Source organism: Equus przewalskii, chromosome X (genome assembly GCF_037783145.1).
Source record: "Equus przewalskii isolate Varuska chromosome X, EquPr2, whole genome shotgun sequence".
In the NCBI taxonomy this organism is placed as follows: Eukaryota; Metazoa; Chordata; class Mammalia; order Perissodactyla; family Equidae; genus Equus; species Equus przewalskii.
This window is the reverse complement of record NC_091863.1, coordinates 44,308,169-44,330,260: the sequence shown is the minus strand read 5'-3', so window position 1 is coordinate 44,330,260 and position 22,092 is coordinate 44,308,169. Positions and strand designations below refer to the sequence as shown.

Here is a 22,092-nt window from a genome sequence, read left to right as displayed (position 1 = left end):
GAAGAGCCACCAAGAGAGGGAGATGAAAAGCAGAAGAATTCCTCAGAGGCTCCTTAAATAATAATTGAAATAAGACTCTCATCCTCATGTGGTGAGATCAGAATGGATTCAGATGTGTGAATGTTGATTTTTAGTCAATTCCCTTGGTGGAACTTTTTGGGAACCAGTTAGGAATGGTCAGTAGGAGCAGTAAGATCCAGTGTCTTCAAAAAAATCTTATTAGCAAGCAACAATCATTCTTTCAGTGATTTTTAGGGTCACTCTGGGACATGGTGGGAGGGATACTCTGTGGCAAGGAAGATGGGTAAACAATGGTTCTTTACTTCCCATTATTGGTGCAACCCGTCTTTTTCCCTCCTTGGATCTCTTTTTCCCTTATCCTGTTGCCAGTAAGTTATAAAGGATCCATGTAGTGTGAATCTCTTGCTGGTTTCAAAGTGCTTTTGTTCTGCTTTATGGATTGGACACAAGAAAAAGCACTATGTCTGATGAAATGCATGTGTGTTTTGGAATTCTGAAGTTGATAAGATGAGATCCACTTTTAAGCTTTTGAATCAAAAGAAAGTGTTGCAAAGGTATGTGTGAATAGAACCTGCGGGCTTCACATTGAATTGTTTGGATGAAACGTACTTATCATGAGGCAAGTATAGGAAAATATTTTATGCCCCTTTACAACTGAGTATTAGTCTCCCTTTTGAAAAAATTTCAAATGTATTGTCTCAATTGTCAGTTTCTAATACTTGTGTATGTATTTAAAAGCCTATCGTTCAAAGTCAGATATTTTATTCAACATTGCTTGGATCATATTTTGTCAAGGGTCACTACACATGTAATTTTAGAAGAGGTGTAGGAAAGAGGTTTTTGAAGACATTTTCATTACTCTTTGAGGTACCGTATTCAGGATGGCATGTGGAACAGCCACGCCATTGCGTGGACCAACTGCTCCGTGTGGGTAGCAATGGAAGGAGAACATCCTGCTCATAGTGTGAGCATCTGTGCCTTGTGCAGCTATCACTTGCTTAAGTACTCCATGATACATTCTTTGCTCTCTGGTGCCCTTCTATGTTTAGTAAGAACCGCACTCCCACGTCTGCTATATGGGACAAAGAGCATCATTATGTTGTTTATACTTCTCCAAAAATTATGACAGAGGTTAGATATGTGTTTTTGCTGTTCATGATATGAAATTGATTTAATTTCTCAGTTTCATTCCCGTAGACTTTTCTGAGCCACTCCTGGTGGTCTAGTGGTTAAGATTCTGCACTATCACTGCTGCGGCCAGGTTTGTTTCCTGATCATGGAACCATACTACTCCTCTGTTGGTTGTCATACTGTGGCAGCTGCATGTTATTGTGATGCTGAAAGGTATGCTACTGGTATTTCAAACGCCAGCAGGGTCATCCCTGGTGGACAGGTTTCAGCAGAGTTTCCAGACTACAACAGACTAGGAAGAAGGACCTGGCCACTCACTTCCAAAAAAAACGGCCATGAAAACCCCATGAACAGCAGTAGTACCTCATCTGATATAGCACTGGAAGGTGAGAGGATGGTGAAAAAAGACTGGGCAGGGTTCTGCTCTGCTCTACTCGGGGTCGCTAGGAGTCAGAATTGACTCGATGGCACTAAACAACAGAAAGAATTTTCTGACAGTTACCCCACTACAGAGCATAGTATTCTGCTAATGAGAAAGTAAGGTTAGCTCTGGACAATCTGCTTTATTATGCAGTCTTCAGTGGTGTGATACAGTAAAAATCCATGATTTTTTCACACATGGAAATTACTCCAGCACATATAAATTAACATGGACTGGATTCCAGCCATGTGATTTCATCAGAGAGTATGAAATCTTGTATGGTTTATACCACAATTCAAGGGGACAATGTAAAAAAAACAAAAATAGGTTTTATACATTTGGAAGTTTATGGCCTAATTTGATTATGTAAACTGGAGTGTATTTTTGAAAGAAATATAATGGTTTATTGATTGCTTCTTATGATTCTGGCAATATTCTAAATATTTATAGGTATATGTATATTTAGATATACAACTAATCCGGAACTGCTCAAAATCAAAGCAGGTTTTCTTCATGTGGCTATTGGCATACTTGTACTAAAATTTATATGTAAATACAAAGAATAGCAAACCCAATCTTAAAGAACAAAGGTGGTTTTATTACACTATCAGTTATCAAGCATTGCTCTAAGTCTGTAGTAATTCTGATAGTTTTGTATCAGCATAAGAATATACAAATAGAACAGTGCAAGAGAATATAATATACTCCACTGCAATTCAGTGGGGAAAGATTGTTCTTTTCAATGTAGGAAGAAATGAATTTTGCCCACTTACAACATACAAAAAATTAATTTGAAATTATTCATCAAACTAAATGTGAAAAACAAATCAATAACATTTCTAGAATAAAATACAGGACCATATCTTCATGACTTTGGGCATGCAAAGATTTTTTAACAGGATACAAAAAGCACTACCTATAAAATTAAAGTTTGATGAATTGTACTTACTTAAAATTAAGAATTTTAGTCCTCAAAAGGAAACCACAAAGTATTTGTGTACGGGACATATAAAGAATTTCTATTTTAGAAAAATATAGGTAAATCTTATCTTTATGAAGTCACAAAGATCTATAGAATAAATGAATCTTTATAATATCTCAACAATCTCTAGGATGCCCCCTTTTCATTCCTGCTTATTGTTAATTTTTGTTTTCTCCATTTTTTAATTGATTCATCCTGTTGATACTATACCAATTCTATTAATCTCTTTAAGAAATCAACTTTTGCCTTTCTGGTGTTTATGTATTATTCATTTGTTTATTATCTCTTAGATTTCTGCTCTTATATTTATTACTTCTTTTGAGTTCAATTTGCCATTCTTTTTAATCAATTCTTGAGATAGAGGTTTAAACCATTGCTATCCACCCTTTCTTCTCTAATATATGCAGTTAAGACGATAAGTTGTCTTTAAGCATTGCTTCACCTGTATCCCACACAATTTGTGGCTGGTCTTCATTAATATTTGATTAAAAATATTTTTTAATTTTCAGTATGCTATTTTTCTTTAAGTAATAAGTTAAAGCATACTCCTTAACTTTCCAGTCATCAGAGATTTTCCCATTATCTTTTTAATATTGAATTCTACCTTAACTTCCCTGTTGTCAGATAACTGACTTTTATTTCTTTTGAAATGTTAAGACTTACTTGTATGATCAGTTTTGCTAAATGTTACTGGTATACATTAAACAAAATGTATATTCTGTCATCATTGTGTACAGTGCTATGTAAATATTAGGTCCAGTTTGTTAATTGTCTTCTTCATATGTTCTTATATGCTTAAAGAATTTTACCTTTTTCTAATAGCTACTGAGAGAGGTGTGTTCAAGTCTTTTACTATGAATTTGGAGTAATTTTTTAGTAATGTCAATTTTTGCTTTCTGCATTTTCAGGCTGTATAGTTGTACGCATATAAATTGGAACTTTTATATGTTCCCGATGAATTGGCCCATTTACGATTATAATATTTTTATCACTGATAATGATTCTTGCTTTATAGTCCACTTTTCCTGATATTAGTAAAGCTACATCAATTATCTTTTAGTGTTGTATGGTATGTCTTTCTACATTATTTACTATAAATCTCTCTGTTTATATTTAAAATTTGTCACTAACAAGGTGTGTATAGTTTTATTTTTTCAAAATTATGACAAAAGCAAATATTTCTTTATGATAGTAATATGTGAGTACTTGCCATGAACCAAGCAGTGTTTGAAGCATTTTCCCTGGATTTGCTATTTTAGTTCTCACAATCTAAAGTTAATGAGTAATGTTATAATTATCCTCATGTTCGTTTTCATTCCCAGTTTGTCATTCCTAGTCATTTGTGTTTTCATTCCTATCTGACACTCCTAGATGGCATATTTTGTCAATTTACATTTAATATAATTAATAATATATTTGCATTGGTAATCTTACCATCTTACTTTTTTTCATTCATCTATTTATTCATGTATGTATTCTATTCAGTACATAATTATAATTTAGACTCTGATTCATTTGAAACTATTTTTTTAAATGTGAAATTAAAAAGAGTAAAGCCAAACTCATAGTAACATAGACTACAATAGGGATTACCATCTTATTTTTGACCCATAATTCTTATGGCCCTTTTTCTTTTTGTAAAAATTATTTCAATATTTTTTTGTGATTCCACTTTCCTCTATCAACTGGTTGGTTATACGTTGTCTTACTACTTTTAGTGGTTATCCTACAGCTTACAGCATGCATTCTTGACTTGTTACAGTCTTAAAAATTACTAAGATCTAATACAAAGTGCTAATCTTATAACTTTCCTTATAATACTGGAATTATGAGATATTTTAACTTCATTTATCACCTTGAGCTTTTTCCTTATGTTTACGTGGTTAACTTTACATATATTTGAAATTCCATAAAATACTACTCTTTTTGTTCTCACAGTGACTATTCAGTCAATATTCTTTCATATTTACTCACATGATGACTATTTTCTTGGCTCTTTCTTATTTCCTGAAATACTGTTTCCCCTGGAATCATTTTCTTTCTGCCTGAGGAATTATCTATATTATTCCTCTTAGTGCAGGTTGGCTAAGGATGAATCTCATCAGTTTTTTTGTGTGTGTTTCTCTGAAAACACCTTTAATTCATCTTCAGTTTTGAATAATATTTTCACTGGTTATAGGATCCTAATTGGCACTTGTTTTCTTTCAGACTGTGGAAGATATTTCATTTTCCTCTGGATTTCATCATTCTGTCAAATAGATCTCCTTTGAAAGTAATGTATATTTTTTTCTCTGCTTGCTTTTAAGATTTTCTCTTTGGTTATCATCACTATTTAAATTTGATGCTTTGGTTTGACTTTCCCTATAATTATTTTTAGAGGGTTCACAGAGCTTCTGATATGTATGGATGCCTTTCATCACTTGTAGAAAATTCTGGGCTACTACTATACTAATGCTTCTGCCCTATTCTCTTCTCTCCTTGTAGGAGTTCACTTACAACTATGTTAGACCTCTATCTTTACCATTATTTCTCCCTAGCTTCACTTTGATATAGTCAGTGCCCTAATCATGTTTTCTGCCTTAGTACTGACCTGGTGTGTATATCATCTTCTGCTAACTTCATCTAGTGGGTTCTTAATTTTAAAGATTGAGGGTTTTCCCATTCTAAAATGTCCATTTGAGTTATTTAAAGATACTTTAATTTTCTGGTAAAATTCTTCATCTTTCAGGATGAGAATCATATGCAGTGGTTGCTAGGAAGTACCTTTGTTAAAAATATTTGCAACATTTTTCTTTTATCTAAGTTCAGTCATTTAATATACAGACAGGTGAATTTCTATTTATGCCTAGCAGGACAGTAAGATTTCCACATGTTAATGAGTAGCAGTTTTGATAACACACAATAGCTATTACAAAATAATACGAAAAATCAAAGTGGTATTGAATCTAGCATGGAAAAACCTGGCACTTGATAAAATTCCATATTATACAGTTTTTTTGCATGACTCAAAGTAGCAGGGGTTTATAGCTGCTGGTTACATATTGATGTTTAGATGTGTGTAAGATTCAGTGATATGTGTAAGCTATCACTCTTGAAAGCAGTGATCCAACTTTCACTACCCAGCATATGAGGAAAATAAGAACTAAAGATGAACTTTCAGTTTGGGGATGTGCCAAAATGCATGAAAAAGTGGAAATCTCCTGTATAAAATAAAGATATGACTTCTGGTCTGAAAAAAATGGCATAGACTCATTTCTCCCTACTCTTCCCCACTAAGCAAAACTATAAATCTTGGAAATAATGCAAGAGGCATCCAAAAGAGAACTCTGAATAGTAATAAGAGGAAAGCAAAGAGGTTTGCAATTCCAGAATTGGAGAAACACAGTGGCTGAATAACTTACTGTCTTAGTCAGGTTCTCCAGAGAAACAGAACCAAGAGAATAAATATATAGAGATAAATAGATATATATAGATATAGATGTTTAGACATACAGATATAAAGACATACATGAGAGAGAGAGAGAGGGAGGTTGATTTTAAGGAATTGGCTCATACAATTGTACAAGGTGACAAGTCCAAAATCTGCAAAGTAGGCTGGCAGGCTGGAGACCCAGGGAAGAGTTAATATTGCAGTTTGAGTCTGGAGGCAGAATTCCCTCTTACTTGGGGGACTTCAGTCTGTTTCCTCTTAAGGCCTTTAACTGATTGAATGAGTCCCATCCACATTATGGAGGATAATAGACTTTACTCAAAGTCCACTGATTCAAATGTTAACCTCAACTAAAAATTAGCTTCCCGGCAACATCCAGACTGGTGTTTAACCAAATATCTGGTTACTGTGACCTAGCCATGTTGACACACAAAAGTAACCATCACAAGTCGACCCCTTGTCAACTTGGCACCCAAATACATTTACCTCTGAATAAAGACAATAACAAAATAACAAGATATGCTTCCACCTAACACAATACAACTATCCTGTGTAAAATCAAAAATGCACTAACCCTTTTCCCAGAAAAGAATGCACTTTGGTGATGTTCACTCTTCTCCTTGATATTCTGTAACTTAAATACTATCCTGTAAAGTCAATACATCTTATATTATACAATAAGAGAATAAGAGGGGGAAGAAAAAAAGATACTACACACACATTTTATAACATAATAAAGAAGAAATATTTATGACAATTACTATCTTTGTTTCTGTAACTGATAATGGGGTCAGAATTAGTACTTATAACTACCCTATTCCACTATCACTTTGTCTTCAGCTAGTCATGGTTCTTACCTGGTGGGGTGATCCAAAACTTCATTCACCAAGGGTTTGAGGCATTATTAGTCCTGCCTGAATTGGGCTGTTGTAGTTTTCCATTGACCTTAATCACAGGGCATGGTAATACTAAGAGACACCTAAGGGATCTCCTGTATGCCACAAATACAATTCCTCACCTCCATTGTGGAGTAGCAATACAGTATCCTCTTGGCAGCAGTCACCCCAGCCAGCACAGTAACTCCCTTCTTTGCCTGTTGATTCAGAGGCATAAGAAGAATGAAGTGGTGGGGCAAGAGTTTTAACTTCCAGTTCAATGGAATCATTATTCTGTTACCTGGTGGACACATTCCTCTCTTTGAAACTAAGACCTCTAGAACAGAAAAGCATAAAGCTGCAGGAACAGGAAACAAAAATTTTGCTAGTGGGTCACTAGAGGTAATAGTGAGTAGTGCCACTCCTATTTTCACCCCTTGATTCTTGGACCCATGAATCCCAGCTATGGAAAAAACAGTACCATATATTGAATGCTGATTCAGAGCATATACAATCTCCTGGAGAACCTTTCCCCACTCCTAAAGGGTATTGCCACCTAGCTGGCACTGTAACTGAGTCTTCAAAAGGCTATTCTACCATTCTATCAAGCCACCAGTCTCAGAATGGTGAGGAACATGCTAAGACCAGTGAATTCCATGAACATGGGCCCATTGCTTCATTTGTTGTGAAGTGAGTTCCATCATCAGAACCAATGCTGTGTGGAATACGACAAGAGTGGAGAAGGCTTTCTGTAAATCTACCAATGACAGTCTTGGCAGAAGTACTGCATGCAGGGAAGGCAAATCTGTATCCATTGTAAGTGTTTATTCCAGTAAGAACAAAATGCTGCCCCTCCCATGATGAAAGAGGTACAACATAATCAACCTGTCACCAGGTAGCTGGCTGATCACCCCTGGGAGATGGTGCCATGTCGGAGACTCAGGGATGGTTTCTGCTGCTGGCCGATTGGGCACTCAGCAGGTCGTCCTCGGTGAGTGACAGTCCATGTTACTGAGCCTATGCATAACCTCTATCCCTACCATCATGGCCACTTTGTTCATAAGCCCACTGGACAATTAAAGGGGTGGCTGAGGAAAGAGGTTGACTGTAATTCATAGAACAGAACATCCTAACCTAAGGAGATTATTAAAATCCTCTTCTGCTGAGGTCACTGTTTGGTGAATATTCACATAGGACACAAATATCTTCACATTTTTCACCTATTCAGAGAGGTCTATCCATATACCTCTTCCCAAGACTTCCTTGTCACCAATTTTCCGTCATGTTCCTTCCAATTCCCTCACCATTCAGGAAAACTATTGGCCACAACCCATGAATCAGTATATAATCAGATGTCTGGCCATTTATCCTTCCAAGCAAGATGAACAACAAAGTGCACTGCTGGAAGTTCTGCCCACTGGGGGAATTTCCCTTCACCACTGTCCTTCAGGCATGTCTCAAAGAGGGGCTTAGTGCTGCGGATATCCACTTTTGAGTGATGCCTGCATGTCATGCAGAATCATCTGGAAACAAGACCAGATTTTTCTCATTCTCTGTCAATTGCCTGTGCCACTGCTGCTGCACAGATCGATGATGAGAATTCTTCCTGGGGCAAAGCTGAAAGAGAAAAGAGCAAAAGAAAACGATAATTCAACCTGTATCAGTCACTACTCCATGGTTTCACTCTCTAGCACAAGGCACTTGCTTTTGCTTATTTTTTAGATTCCTCATATAGTTGTTTTTTGTATTTTTTCTAGAAATTTTAGTTATAATCAATGGAAGACATAGGCAGTAGTGAGCTAACTCCATGGTGGCCATAAGTAGAATCTCCTCATTGGGTTTTTTAATAGATTTTATTTTTTACAGCAGTTTCAAGTTCACAGAAAAGTTGAGCAGAAAGTAGAGAGTTCTCATATACCCTCTGCCCCCACAAATACACAGTCTCCCCCATTTTTAATATCCTGCACCAGAGTGGTACATTAGTTATAATCAATGAGCCTACATATCATAATCACTAGAAGCTCACAGTTTAAATTATGGTTAAATTAAATTAACCATTAAACACCAGTTTAAATTAAACTTGGTGTTGTACATTCTATGAGTTTTGACAAATGTATGATGACATATATCCACATGGTTTTTGTGTGGACATAAATTTTCAACTACTTTGGGTAAATACCATGGAGTGCAATTATAACATCATACAGAACAGTTTCACTGCCCTAAAATATATTAATCTTGTATCCTTCATCTTTGCTATAATTGCTTACATCCCCTTGCTGGAATGGCAAGTTTTTTATTCTTTTTTATTTTCTACGTAGACAATCATGTCATCTGCAAGCATATATTGTTTTATTTCTTCCTTCTCAATCTGTATTCCTTTTATGTCTTTGTCTTGTTAGTTAGGACTTCCAGTACGATGTTGAAAATAGGTGGTGAGAGAGGACATCCTTGCCTTTTTCCTGATCTTAGAGGGAAAGCTCACCATTAAGTATGATGTTACCCGTAGGATTTTTGTAGATGTTCTTTATCAAGTTAAGGAAGTTCCTCTCTATTCTTAGTTTTCTGAGTTTTAATCATGAATCAGTGTTGGACTTTGTCAAATTCTTTGCATCTATTGATATGATCATGTGACTTTTCTTCTTTAGCCTGTTTCCTCACTGAATTTTACGGAGGATAAAATTGAATTGGAAGTTGTATCAAATTGGTGGTCTGAATGCAATAGATTCTGTTTGAAGTTGTAAGTCACTCAGATGATGACTGGATCATTTTAAAATAGTAAGTGTTCTAAAAAATAATGAAGGTTCTACTGAAGACCAGAAAATATGAGGATTGACTGAAATGTGGAAAAAAGATATATTCCGAGTGAATGACTAAACCAAATATAAAATCAGGCATAAGACAGAAGTGTTTTCAGAGGCAGGCAGGTGGTACACTCTCCCCGCAGTGGGAATCAGAGGTTCTTTCCCACAATGGTGAGCACAGACATATTGTTACTCCTGCCCTTAGTTAAGATATTTCAGATGCCAGTCCTTGTGCCTGGGTGCTCCCTTGCAGGATGATATGAATAGTGTTCTCACACCTGCTCCCTAGGAAATAGAGCATTATTAAGTTCTGTGCAAATTATGTTAGGGTTTAGATGTGTATCTTTACTTTTCATGATGCAAAGTGGCTTATATTGACTAACTGGTTCCCTGTAGAGTCCTCTGACGGGCATTCAACCAGATCATTATATTCTGATGGGACAATTAGTATTGTGCAGAGTCAATATCTTCCATGACTTCAAGTTTGGTTTCTGAAGAATTGCCATTTTCCTTTTGTGATACCATGTTACTATAGTTTTCAAGGTTTTTGAGGAGTTGTTCCTCGGTCAGTGCCTTTAGTAAACATCTTTCCTTATTTGGATACGGCTTTGTTTACTTTGATTCAGAGCTGCTTCTGGTTGTATTTGAGAGCCTGTACTTTCCACCCTTTACTGCCTCTGCCAGAGGTGCCACCAGTTTCCCTGTTGTGCTGCTTGTGCCTCCCAGGTTGCTGGTGCCTTGGTGCTTACAATGTTGCTGTCATCACAAGTGCTGCCACCAGGGTCACCAGGCTGGCGAGCACCTCTGCTGCTTCTGGGGTTGCCTGTGTTGTAGGTTCTCCCACTGTGGCAGGGGGAGGGGGGACTGGTGTGGGAGCTAGGGTCATGGGCACCTTCGCCGTGTCTGGGTTTGTTGGATCTACAGGCCCCAATGCTATGTGTGGGGAGGCTGACGCTGTGGGGTGCCACTGCAGCTAGGGGGATCAGGGTCATGAGCTCCACTGTTGCAGTTACCTGGTTCTCTGCAAGCTCTTCACAAGCTCGGCTCAGGCGCTGCTGCCTCCAGTGCTGCCTGTGTTGCTGCTCCCGGGTTTTCTGGGGGTGCTGGCACCACCACTGCCAGAGGCACTGGGTTCACAGGTGTCACTGCCCTTGCTAAGTGGGCTGGAATCATGGGCGACACTTCCAATACCACAGAGGGAGGGGTCCCTGGGTCACAAGTGCCAATGGGGCTCCTAAAGCCTCTGAATTAGGGTGCCAGCGCAGTACCTGGAACTTCACATGACAGGCACCGCTGCCACTGCTGGGGGCCCAGGGTCTTGTACGCATCCCCCACTACTGGAATGGCCAGTGTTGGAGGTGTTGCTGTCAGGGGAGGGAGAGGGGGCTGGGTCACAGGTATTGTCATGGTTCCTAGAACCTCAAGTCACTGGCCCCACAGATGTTCCTGGCGCTTCTGGAAGCATGGGCTACCTGGGTTTCTGGGGCTTCCATTCTCGGTGTTACCTCAGTTCCTGGGGCCTCTGGTCTCAGGCATGGCCACAATTCCTGGAGCCTCCAGTCTTGGTTGTGGACACTGCTCCCCTAGTTCCACTACCTCCAGGAGGTCTAGTCCACTCACCTTCAGATGTATAGATGCATGGATATCTCAGGTGTTCTTGTGTGCAGAAGATCCTTTGTCAGTTTATGGATGCCCTACTGGTTGTAACTTAGAGGGGAGAGACAACAGGACCAACTCACTCTGCCATGATGCTGACGTCACCCTCCAAGCCTGTAATCTTTTGAGACTCCTTCACTCATAATGCATTTGAGTTTCATCCAAGTTGCAGAATGTATCAGTAGTTCATTCTTTTTATTGCTGAAAAATAATCTGTTGTATGGATGTACCAGATTTTGTTTATCCATTTACCCATTGAAGGACATTTGAGTTATTTCCAGTTTTTGGTAATTATGAATACAGCTGACATAAGCATTTGTGCATAGGTTTTTGTGTGAATATAAATTTTCATTCATCCAGGGTAAATATCCTAGATGTCCAATTTTTCCAACATCATTTGTTTAAAAGACTCTTTTTATTGAATTGTTCACAAAAGTACAGGTCAAATAAGAGAGTTGAATAGGGATATGGTGAAAATCACCAATACTGCATCTTTCAAGTCAAAAATGGTGGCATTTATTTCTACAATCCTTCCAGGGATGCAGTATTGCTTTCAATTTACTACATTCCTAGATAGAGGCAGGTCTAGTGGCTTCCACTTGGTCTTCCCACCATAATAGCCCTCATTCCACAGGCAAGGGAAACAATGTGAGTACATGTACTCCAATTATGTATTTATCAGCTGAGTATATGTATACTAATGATACATTCCAGACTTGAGAAATAAACACAAGATGGGTTCAGAGACCCACTGGCCCACCATGAGAAGGACTTGAGCTAAAATTCTATTGATCATGTGACCTACATGAGCCTCTATTCTGACTGATGAGCCACAGTGATGTTTTGGATCTCCTGGAATCAATGTCAGTTCAGAGCTAGTGTCAGTAGTCCTCAAAAGATCTGATTGTTTCCTTTTCCCCAGTGTATAGTTACCCCGGTAAAAGGTTTCTTTGGGGAATACTGGGAGAAAGATTTACAGTATAAATTTTCAGTAGTGTATGAGTGTTCTTCCTCAAGGGGACTGGGCATCCTTTTCACTCAAGGGGTTTTGTGAGAGGGGGTCAAGATGGCTGCATAGATCTCATCAAGATGATGGCATAAGCAGACTCTGAATTCGTCTCCTCCCATAAACACAACCAGGTTACAACTATTTTTGGAAAAATTACCCCGGATTGAAAACTGAAAACTGGATAAAAAGAACCTCCATAACAAGGGACAGTCCTGACGAAGGCAGAAGAGGCAGAAATTCCTGCTGGAGAGGAAAAAAGCCACCTTTGGGAGCAGCAGAGCTTCTCAGCTGGCCAGGCGGGAGACACCCTAAGGTACGCAGCCCTCCCTGGAGGAGTGAGGTCCAGAGCAAGGGCCAATACTGCTATAAGCATCATTCACACGCAGCCCAACTGAGACGATGGTTTTACTGTCTGGCTTTGCTGGCTATTAACTGCAGCGAGGATACTCCCAGAAAGCCTATCAGCTGAAAGCCGAAAAGACCCAGGTCTTAAAGGGCCCACGTGCAAACTCACTCATTGCAGCAACCTAAAATGACCAGAGAGGAGTCTGACAGTCCTTTGGTGAAACGAGACTCACCTTGTGGGCTCTGAGGCCATCTTGGTGAGAGGAGTGACCTCTCCGGAGACTGAGACATTGGTGGGGGCCATTGTTCTGAACAGGTCCAGGCATGCTGACACAGACCCCAGTAGGCGCCATTGAGGTTCATCCCTGGCCTGTGAGCCCAGGGCTCTGCCATGCCCATTAGAGCACAGATGTAAACCAGCTCAGCCAGGGCAGGCAACCCGCCACAGGAACTGGCCCCACCTAACAGCAAACCCTCAGGTTACTTTTCAGCCTGCATAGACTGGCTGCCTTGATCTTCTACTGGCAGGGAAGGGTGTCTGCCTCTGTGGGGCAGGGCCTGTGTGAGGACCATGTGAACTGTGGGGGGCATTGGTGGAGAGGTGGGGGCCTCTGCAGTGCGGTGTCAGGGTACAATCTATGGGTTTGGGAAGTTTGCATGGACCAGGACTGTGTTGACCGTGTGTGTGGTCATGTGGGGGGTGAGACTTAGCTGCAGAAGACCTGTGCTTCACAAATAGCCATAAAAAGGATCAGCCCCACCTTCCAAAGCCTGAAACAACTGAGTGCTCCAGTGCCTAGGGCCAGCCCCACTCAGCTGCACTCCTAAGAGAACTGACATCAGTCTTGTAGGCCTCAGGCCCATCACAACTTTAAGCCCCCGAGCCTAGCAACCAGCGACACTGGGTACAAACCCAATTAAGAGGAAAACTTCAATAGGAGTGTGCTAATAGACTTTGTAGCCAATGGTACTGAGGGCCCCAAACCAGATTTACAAACAGCTGGCCAGGGAAGGAAAGACTAGACTCCCTGGGTACCCACAGTAAGAGCAACCCTGCCACAGCAGAAAGACACAAGTAGCCCACAAAGAGGTCCCTCCTGGATCTTCTTGACTGGTGATGAGAGGGAAGCACACTGCTGGGCCTCATAAGGCATCTCATACATAAGGCAACTTCTCCAAGATCAGGAGACACAGTTGACTCACCTAATACAAAGAAATAAGCACAGAGAAAGAGGCATAATGAGGAGGCAAAGGAATACTTTCCAAGCAAGGGAACAGGACAAAACCCCAGAAAAAGGACTAAATGAAACAGAAACTAGTGACCTACTCAACAAAGAGTTCAAACAAAATATCATGAGGATGCCCTCAGATATGGAGAGAAGACTGGATGAAAAGGGTGAGCTCATCAGCAAAGAACTAGAAGATATTAAAAAAAAAAAACAATCAGAAATGAAGGATACAATACTGGAAATGAAAAATTCACTAGAAGGACTCAATGGCAGAGTAGAGGATGCAGAAGAATACATCAGCAAACTAGACAAAGACTAGAGGAAATCACCCTAGCTGCACAGAAAAAAAAAAGGACTACAATGAGAACAGTCTAAGGGAACTCTGGGACAATATCAAGCGAGGTAACATTCAGATTATAGGTATCCCAGAAGGAGAAGAGAAAGACAAAGGGGCAGAAAATTTATTTGAAGAAATAATAGATGAAAATTTTTCTAACCTGAGGAAGGAAACAGACATCCAATTCAGGAAGCACAGAGAGCTCCAAACAAGAGAAGCACAAAGAGGCCCACACCAAGACATACTATAATGTCCAAAATTAAAGATAAAGAGAGAATCCTAAAAGCGGCAAGAGAAGGCCACAAGTGACATACAAAGGGAATCCCATGAGGCTATCAGCAGACTTCCCAGCTGGGACCCTACAGGCGAGAAGAGAATGGCATGATGTATTTAAAGTGCTAAAAGGAAAAAGGCTACAGCCAAGAATACTCTATCCATCAAGGTTGTCATTCAGAATGGAAGGAGAGATAAAGAGCTTCCCAGACAAGCAAAAATTAAAGGAGTTTATCACCAAGAAACCAGTTCTACAAGAAATGCTGAAGGAACTTATTTAACTGGGAAAGCAATGACCACAAATAGAGATAAAAAAGTATTATCAATGAAACAAAACAACAACAACAACAAAAAACAGACAATAAAATCACTTGTAAAGGTAAAAATATAGTAAAGGTAGCAGATCAACTACCTGTTAAGATAATATGAAAGTTAAAAGACAAATGTACTAAAATCACCTATTTCAATGATAAGAGGGTAATAGATAGACACACACTAACCAAGAGACGATATATGGTTTGAAAAGCATAAAATGTGGGAGGAGGGGAGTGAAAAAGTAGAGCCTTTAGAAAGAAGTTATGCTAAAGAGTCTATCAACTCGATATAGGCTGTTATGTGCATAGAATATTAAAAAGGATCCCCATGGTAATCACAAATCAGAAACCTATAATAAGGAAGAAAAAAAGTAAGACAAGAGAAATCAAACATATTACTAAAGAAAGCCATCAAACCACAAGGGAAGAGAGCAAGAGAAAAAGAAAGGAACCGAGAAGAATAACTAGAACACCCAGAAAAAAAAGTAACAAAATGGCAATAAATACATATTTATCAACAGCTACCTTAAACGTCAATGGAATAAATGCTCCAATCAAATGCCATAGGGTGGACAATTGGATAAAAAAAACAAGACCTATATATATGCTGCATACAAGAGACACACTTCAGACCTACAGACACTCACAAACTGAAAGTGAAAGGATGGAAAAAGATACTCCATGCACATGACAAAGAAAAGAAAGCAGGGGTAGCAATACTTATATCAGACAAAATAGGCTTTAAGGAAAACTGTAACAAGAGACAAAGACGAGCATTACATCATGATAAAGGGAAGAATCCAACAAGAAACTGTAACACTTGTAAATATCTGTGCACCCAACATAGGAGCACCTAAATATATAAAGCAATTATTAACAGATATAAAAGGAGAAATAGTAACACAATAATAGTGGGGGATTTTAACACTCCACTTACACCAATAGATAGATTGTCCAAACAGAAGATCATTAAGGAAACACTGGCCTTAAAGGACTCATTTGACCAGATGGACTTAGTGGATATATATAGAAGTTCTGTCCAAAAACCATAGAATACCCATTCTTTTCAAAGGCAGATGGAACATTCTCCAGGATTGATCACATATTAGGCCACAAAACAAGTCTCAATAAATTTAATAAGATAGAAATAATACCATACATCTTTTCTGACCACAAAGGTATGAAACTAGAAATCAACTAGAAACCAGGAAGAAAACCAGAAAAGCCACAAAAATGTGGAGGTTGAACAAAATGCTACTGAACAACGATTGAGTCAATGAAGAAATCAAAGAAGAAATCAAAAAATTCCTGGGGAAAAAAGGAAAATGAAAATATGACAAGCCAAAATCTGTGGGATACAGCAAAAGCGGTTTTACAAGGGAAGTTTATAGCAATACATGCCTATCTCAACAAAGAAAAAAACTCCCAAATAGACAATCTAAAAGTGCATCTAAAGGTACTTGAAAAACAACAACAAATAAAGCCCAAAATCAGCAGAAGAAAGGAAATAATAAAAATCAGAGCAGACATAAATGAAACAGAGACAAAAAATAGAAAAATTAATGAAACCAAGAGCTGGTTCTTTGAAAAGATAAACAAAATTGACAAACCCTTAGCTAGGCTTACCAAGAAAAAATGAGAGAAAGCTCAAATAAATAAAATCAGAAATGAAAGAGGAGAGATACAAAGGACACCTAAGAAATACAAAACATAAGAGAATACTATGAAAAGCTGTACGACAACAAATTGGATAATCTAGAAGAAATGGATAAATTCTTAGAAACATACAACCTTCCAAAACTGTACCAAGAAGAAGTAGAAAATTTAAATAGACTGATCACCAGTAAGCAGATCGAAACAGCAATCAAAAACCTCCACAAAAATAAAAGTTCAGGACCAGACAGCCTCCCTTGTGAATTCTACCAATCAGTCAAAGATTACTTCATGCCTATCCTTCTCAAACTCTTCTAAAAAATTCAAGAGGAGGGGAGGCTTGCTAAATCATTCTAGGAAGCCAACATTATCCTGATACCAAAACCAGACAAGGACAACACAAAAAAACAAAATTACAGGCCAATATCACTGATGAACATTGATGCAAAAATCCTCAACAAAATACTAGCAAATCAAATACAACAATACATTAAAAAGATCATACATCATGATCAAGTGGGTTTCATTCCAGGAATGCAGGGATGGTTTAACATCCGCAAAACTATCAAAGTGATACGCCACATTAACAGAATGAAGAATAAAAATCACATGATCATCTCAATAGATGCAGAGAAAGCATTTGACAAGATACAGCATCCATTTATGATAAAAACCCTAAATAAAATGGGTACTGAAGGAAATACTTCAACATAATAAAGGCCATATATGACAAACCCTTGGTAAATATCATTCTCAATGGAGAAAAACTGAAAGCTATCCCTCATAGAACAGGAAGCAGACAAGGATGCCCACTGTCACCACTCTTATTTAACATAGGATTGGAAGTCCTAGCCAGAGCAATCAGGAAAGAAAAAGAAATAAAAGGGATCCACATTGGAAAAGAAGAAGTGGAACTGTCACTCTTTGCAGATGACATGATTTTATATCTAGAAAACCCTAAAGAATCAACTAAAAAACTTTTAGAAACAATAAAGGAATACAGTCAAGTTGCGGGATACAAAATCAACGTACAAAAATTGGTTGCATTTCTATACACTAACAACGAAGTAGCAGAAAGAGAAATTAAGAATATAATCCCATTCACAATTCCAACAAAAAGAATAAAATACCTAGGAATAAACTTAACCAAAGAGGTGAAAGATCTGTACACTGAAAACTATAAAACATTGTTGAAAGAAATTGAAGAAGACACAAAGAAATGGAAAGATATGCCATGCTCTTGGATTGGAAGAATTAACATCATTAAAATGTCCATACTTCCTAAAGAAATCTATACATTCAATGCAATCCCTTTCAAAGTTCCAACAACATTTTTCACAGAAATAGAACAAAGAATCCTAAAATTTATATGGAACAACAAAAGACCCCAAATAGCCAAAGGATTCCTGAGAAAAAAGATCAAACCTGGAGGGATCACACTCCCTGATTTCAAAATATACTACAAAGCCATAGTAACCAAAACAGCATGGTACTGGCACAAAAACAGACAACCAGATCAATGGAACAGAATTGAGAGGCCAGAAGTAAACCCACACGTTTATGGACAGCTAATATTCGACAAGGGATCCAAGAGCATACGATGGAGAAAGGAGAGTCACTTCAATAAATGGTGTTGGGAAAGTGGACAGCCACATGCAAAAGAATGAAAGTAGACCATTCCCTCACACCATGCACAAAAATCAACTCAAAATGGATTAAAGACTTGAATGTAAGACCAGAAACCATGAAACTTCTAGAAAAAGACATAGGCAGTACGCTCTTTGACATCGGTGTGAGCAGCATATTTTCAAGTCCCATGTCTGATCCGGCAAGGGAAACGAAAGAAAAAATGAACAAATGGGACTACATCAAACTAAAAAGCTTCTACACAGCAAATGAAACCATCAACAAAACGAAAAGACAACTTAACAATTGGGAGAAGATATTTGCAAACAATATATCAGATAAGGGGTTAATATCTAAAATATACAAAGAACTCATACAGCTCAACAACAAAAAAAAACAAAAACCGAATTAAAAAATGGGTAAAGGATGTGAACAGAGATTTCTCCAAAGAAGATATACGGATGGGCAAAAGGCATATGAAAAGATGTTCAACATCATTAGCTATCAGGGAAATGCAAATCAAAACTACAATGAGATATCACCTCACTCCAGTCACAATGGCTATAATTAACAAGACAGGAAACAACAAATGTTGGAGAGGATGTGGAGAGAAGGGAACCCTTGTACACTGCTGGTGGGAGGGCAAACTGGTGCAGCCACTATTGAAAGCAGTATGGAATATCCTTAGAAAATTAAGGATAGATCTACCATATGATCCAGCTATCCCACTGCTGGGTATTTATCCAAAGAACTGGAAAACGCAAAGTCATAAAGATACTTTCACCCCTACGTTCCTTGCCCTATGTTCATTATACCCAATAGCCAAGACTTGGAAGCAACCTAGGTGCCCATCAAGGGACAAATGGATAAAGAAGATGTGGTCTTTATTCATGATGGACTACTACTCAGCCATAAGAAATTATGAAATCCAGCCATTTGTGACAACATGGATGGACCTCGAGGGTATTATGCTGAGTGAAATAAGTCAGAGGGAAAAAGTCAAACACCATATGATCTCACTCATAAGTAGAAGATAAAAACAACGGCAAACGAACACATAGAATTGGAGATTGGATTGGTGGTACCATAGTGGAAGTGGGGAGGGCATAAGGGGTGATTAGGCTCACATGTGAGTGGATGGACTATAATTAGTTTTTGGGTGGTGAACATGGTGTAATCTACACAGAATTTGAAATATATTATGATGTACATCCAAAAGCTATGTAATGTTATAATCCAATGTTACTGCAATAAAACAATAATTAAATAAATAAAATTTTTTTAAAAAGATGGTGGCATAGGTGGACTCTGAATTCATCTCCTCCCATAAACACAACAAGGTTACAACACTGCAACAAGGGACAGTCCTGAGCAACCCCACCACAACAGAGGGCACACATAGTCCACACAAGGGTTACTCCTGGAACATTTGGAACAAGGAAGGAGAGGAAAGCACATTGCTGGGCTCCATAGGGTATCTGTTACATAAGGCCACATTTCTAAGGTCGGGAGACATAGCTAATCTACCAAATACATAGATATGAGCACACAGAAGTAGGCAAAATGAGGAGACAAAGGAATATGTTCCAAATAAGGGAATAGGACAAATCCTCAGAAAAAGAAATAAACATAACAGAGATTAACAATCTACCTGATAAAGAGTACAAACTAATAGTTATAAGGATCCTCACTGACCTTGGGAGAAGAATAAACGAACACAGTGAGAACTTCAACAAAGAATTGAAAATATAAAAAAGAACCAATCAGAATTGAAGGAATAAAATAAAGGAAATGAAAAATTCACTAGAGGGAACCAACAGCAGAGTAGATGACACAGAAGAACGGATTAGTTATCTGGATGAAAGGGTAGAGTGAATCACCCAAGCTAAACAGAAAAAAAGAATAACGACAGTCAAAGGGACCTCTGGGACAACATCAAGCCCACTAACATCCATATTATAGATGTCTCAGAAGGAGAAGAGAGAGACAAAGCAGCAGAGAAACTATTTGAAGAAATAATAGCTAAAAACTTCCCTACCCTAAGAAAAGAAACAGACATCCAGGTGCAGGAAGCACAGAGAGCACCAAACAAGATGAACCCAAAGAGGCCCACACCAAACACATTATAATTAAAACGTCAAGAATTAAAGATAAAGAGAGGATCCTAAAAGCTGCAAGAGAAAGGCAGCAAGTTACATACAAAGGAAACCCCATAAGGCTATCAGCTGACTTCTCCGCAGAAACCTTACAGGCCAGAAGGGAGTGGCATGATATATTCAAAGTGCTTAAAGGAAAGAAAATACAGCCAAGAATACTCTACTTGACAAGGTTATCATTCAGAATGGAAAGAGAGATAAAGGGTTTTCCAGACAAGAAAAAACTACAGGAGTTTGTCACCATTAAACTGGCCTTAAAAGAAATGTTAAAGGGACTTATTTAAGTGGAAAAGAAAACATCACAAATGGGAATAAGAAAATTATCAAGGAAAAAACTCACTGGTAAAGGCAAATATACAGTAAAGGTAGTGGATGAAACACCTATAAAGCTAGTATGAAGGTCAAAAGACAAAAGTACTAAAAATATCTAACACGAATGGATAGATCATATGAACAGAAGATCAATATACAACAGGTATGCACCCAGAGACAAACTAGGGCATGTGCACAGACCAGCCAACTCCTCCATGCACAGGTGGAGACATTAGCAGAGCTGCCTGGCTGGTGGGCACCTGCCGCAGCAGGGGGCCAGAGCAAGAAGGGGCTCCAGGGTGCCATGTGAAAAGGGAGGTTGTAAATGTTCGGATCACTTCCTGTTAAAGCATCCCTGATAGTCTGATGATTACTTTGATTGCCACTCGTTCATCATCAGTGAGGCTCTTTGGTCTTGCCTATACATGTACAACGTTTGTTTTTCTTTTAATTTGATCTCATTCTTATTTTTCCACAAAAATAGAAAGCTGTTATGATTGTTGCTGTTATTACTATTATACAGTATTAGGTGTTCCTAAAAGAAATATAATTATGTTATTAATTTCCTTGATTGTTGCTTTATTTAAAAATGTTTTCTTTTAGAACATTTCAAACATAAAAGAGTAGAAAGAGGGGCTGGCCCGGTGGCCGAGTGGTTAAGTGTGCGCGCTCCACTTCGGCGGCCCGGGGTTTTGCCTGTTCGGATCCTGGGGGCGGACATGGCACTGCTCATCAGGCCATGCTGAGGCGGCGACCCACGTGGGACAGCCAGAGGCACTCACAACTAGAATATACAACTGTGTACTGGGCGGGGGGGGGGGGGGGCTTTGGGGAGAAGAAAAAAAAAAGAAGGTTGGCAACAGTTGTTAGCTCAGATGCCAATCTTTAAAAGAAAAAAAGTAGAAAGAATCCTGTAACGAACCTTAGCGCACCCATTGCCCAGATTCACCAATGATCAACTCATAGGGTCTTTTTTCGCCTATAACCTCACCCACTTCCCCCACTTCCAGAGTATTCTGAAACATATCTATGATACCATTTCATCCACAAGTATTTCAGTAAGTATTTCTAAAAGATAAGGACGCTTTTAAAAAATTACAACCATATCATTTTCATTAGTTCTTTGCTTATTGATTTACTTGCTACTGGCTTTTAATATTAAAAATTAGCCAAATCTTATTCTTGGTGGGATTTCATAATTAACTATTATTTTTTGGTTTTAATTAAAAACATTTGTCAATAAATGAATGGCGCCTGACTACAGTTGAATTGAGTTGATTCATGAGAGGAAAATCTAGGCGTTTCTGGCTCCATCGTGGAGTGCTGCTTTCTTAAGAATGCAGAAGAACTCAAATTTGTTTTTTGAAAAACTCAATTTTCAGAAGTCACAAAGGTCTGCTGATCCCTTCAGTACTTTATCTTCAAGTAATTTCATTTTTGAGATGATAGTTCTTTTCCCATCAAAATGGACTTTTTGACTAAAGCTGGAAAATCAGGAGACTCACAAGACAAACACAG

The 22,092-nt window shown here is 38.5% G+C and overlaps 1 protein-coding gene across 4 annotated transcripts in view; it reads right to left on the bottom strand.

Moving 5' to 3' along the window:
• The window catches only part of LOC139081124 (ferritin heavy chain), a 41,945-nt gene that overhangs the window by 7,463 nt on the left and 12,390 nt on the right, over nucleotides 1-22,092 (bottom strand). For 2 of the 4 annotated variants that reach the window (XM_070605578.1, XM_070605580.1), the window contains one exon: nucleotides 6,843-8,477. The gene's annotated coding sequence lies outside the window, so the exon portion shown is untranslated. The remainder of the gene's footprint in view (nucleotides 1-6,842; nucleotides 8,478-22,092) is intronic. The other 2 variants (XM_070605579.1, XM_070605581.1) reach the window with 1 other exon arrangement.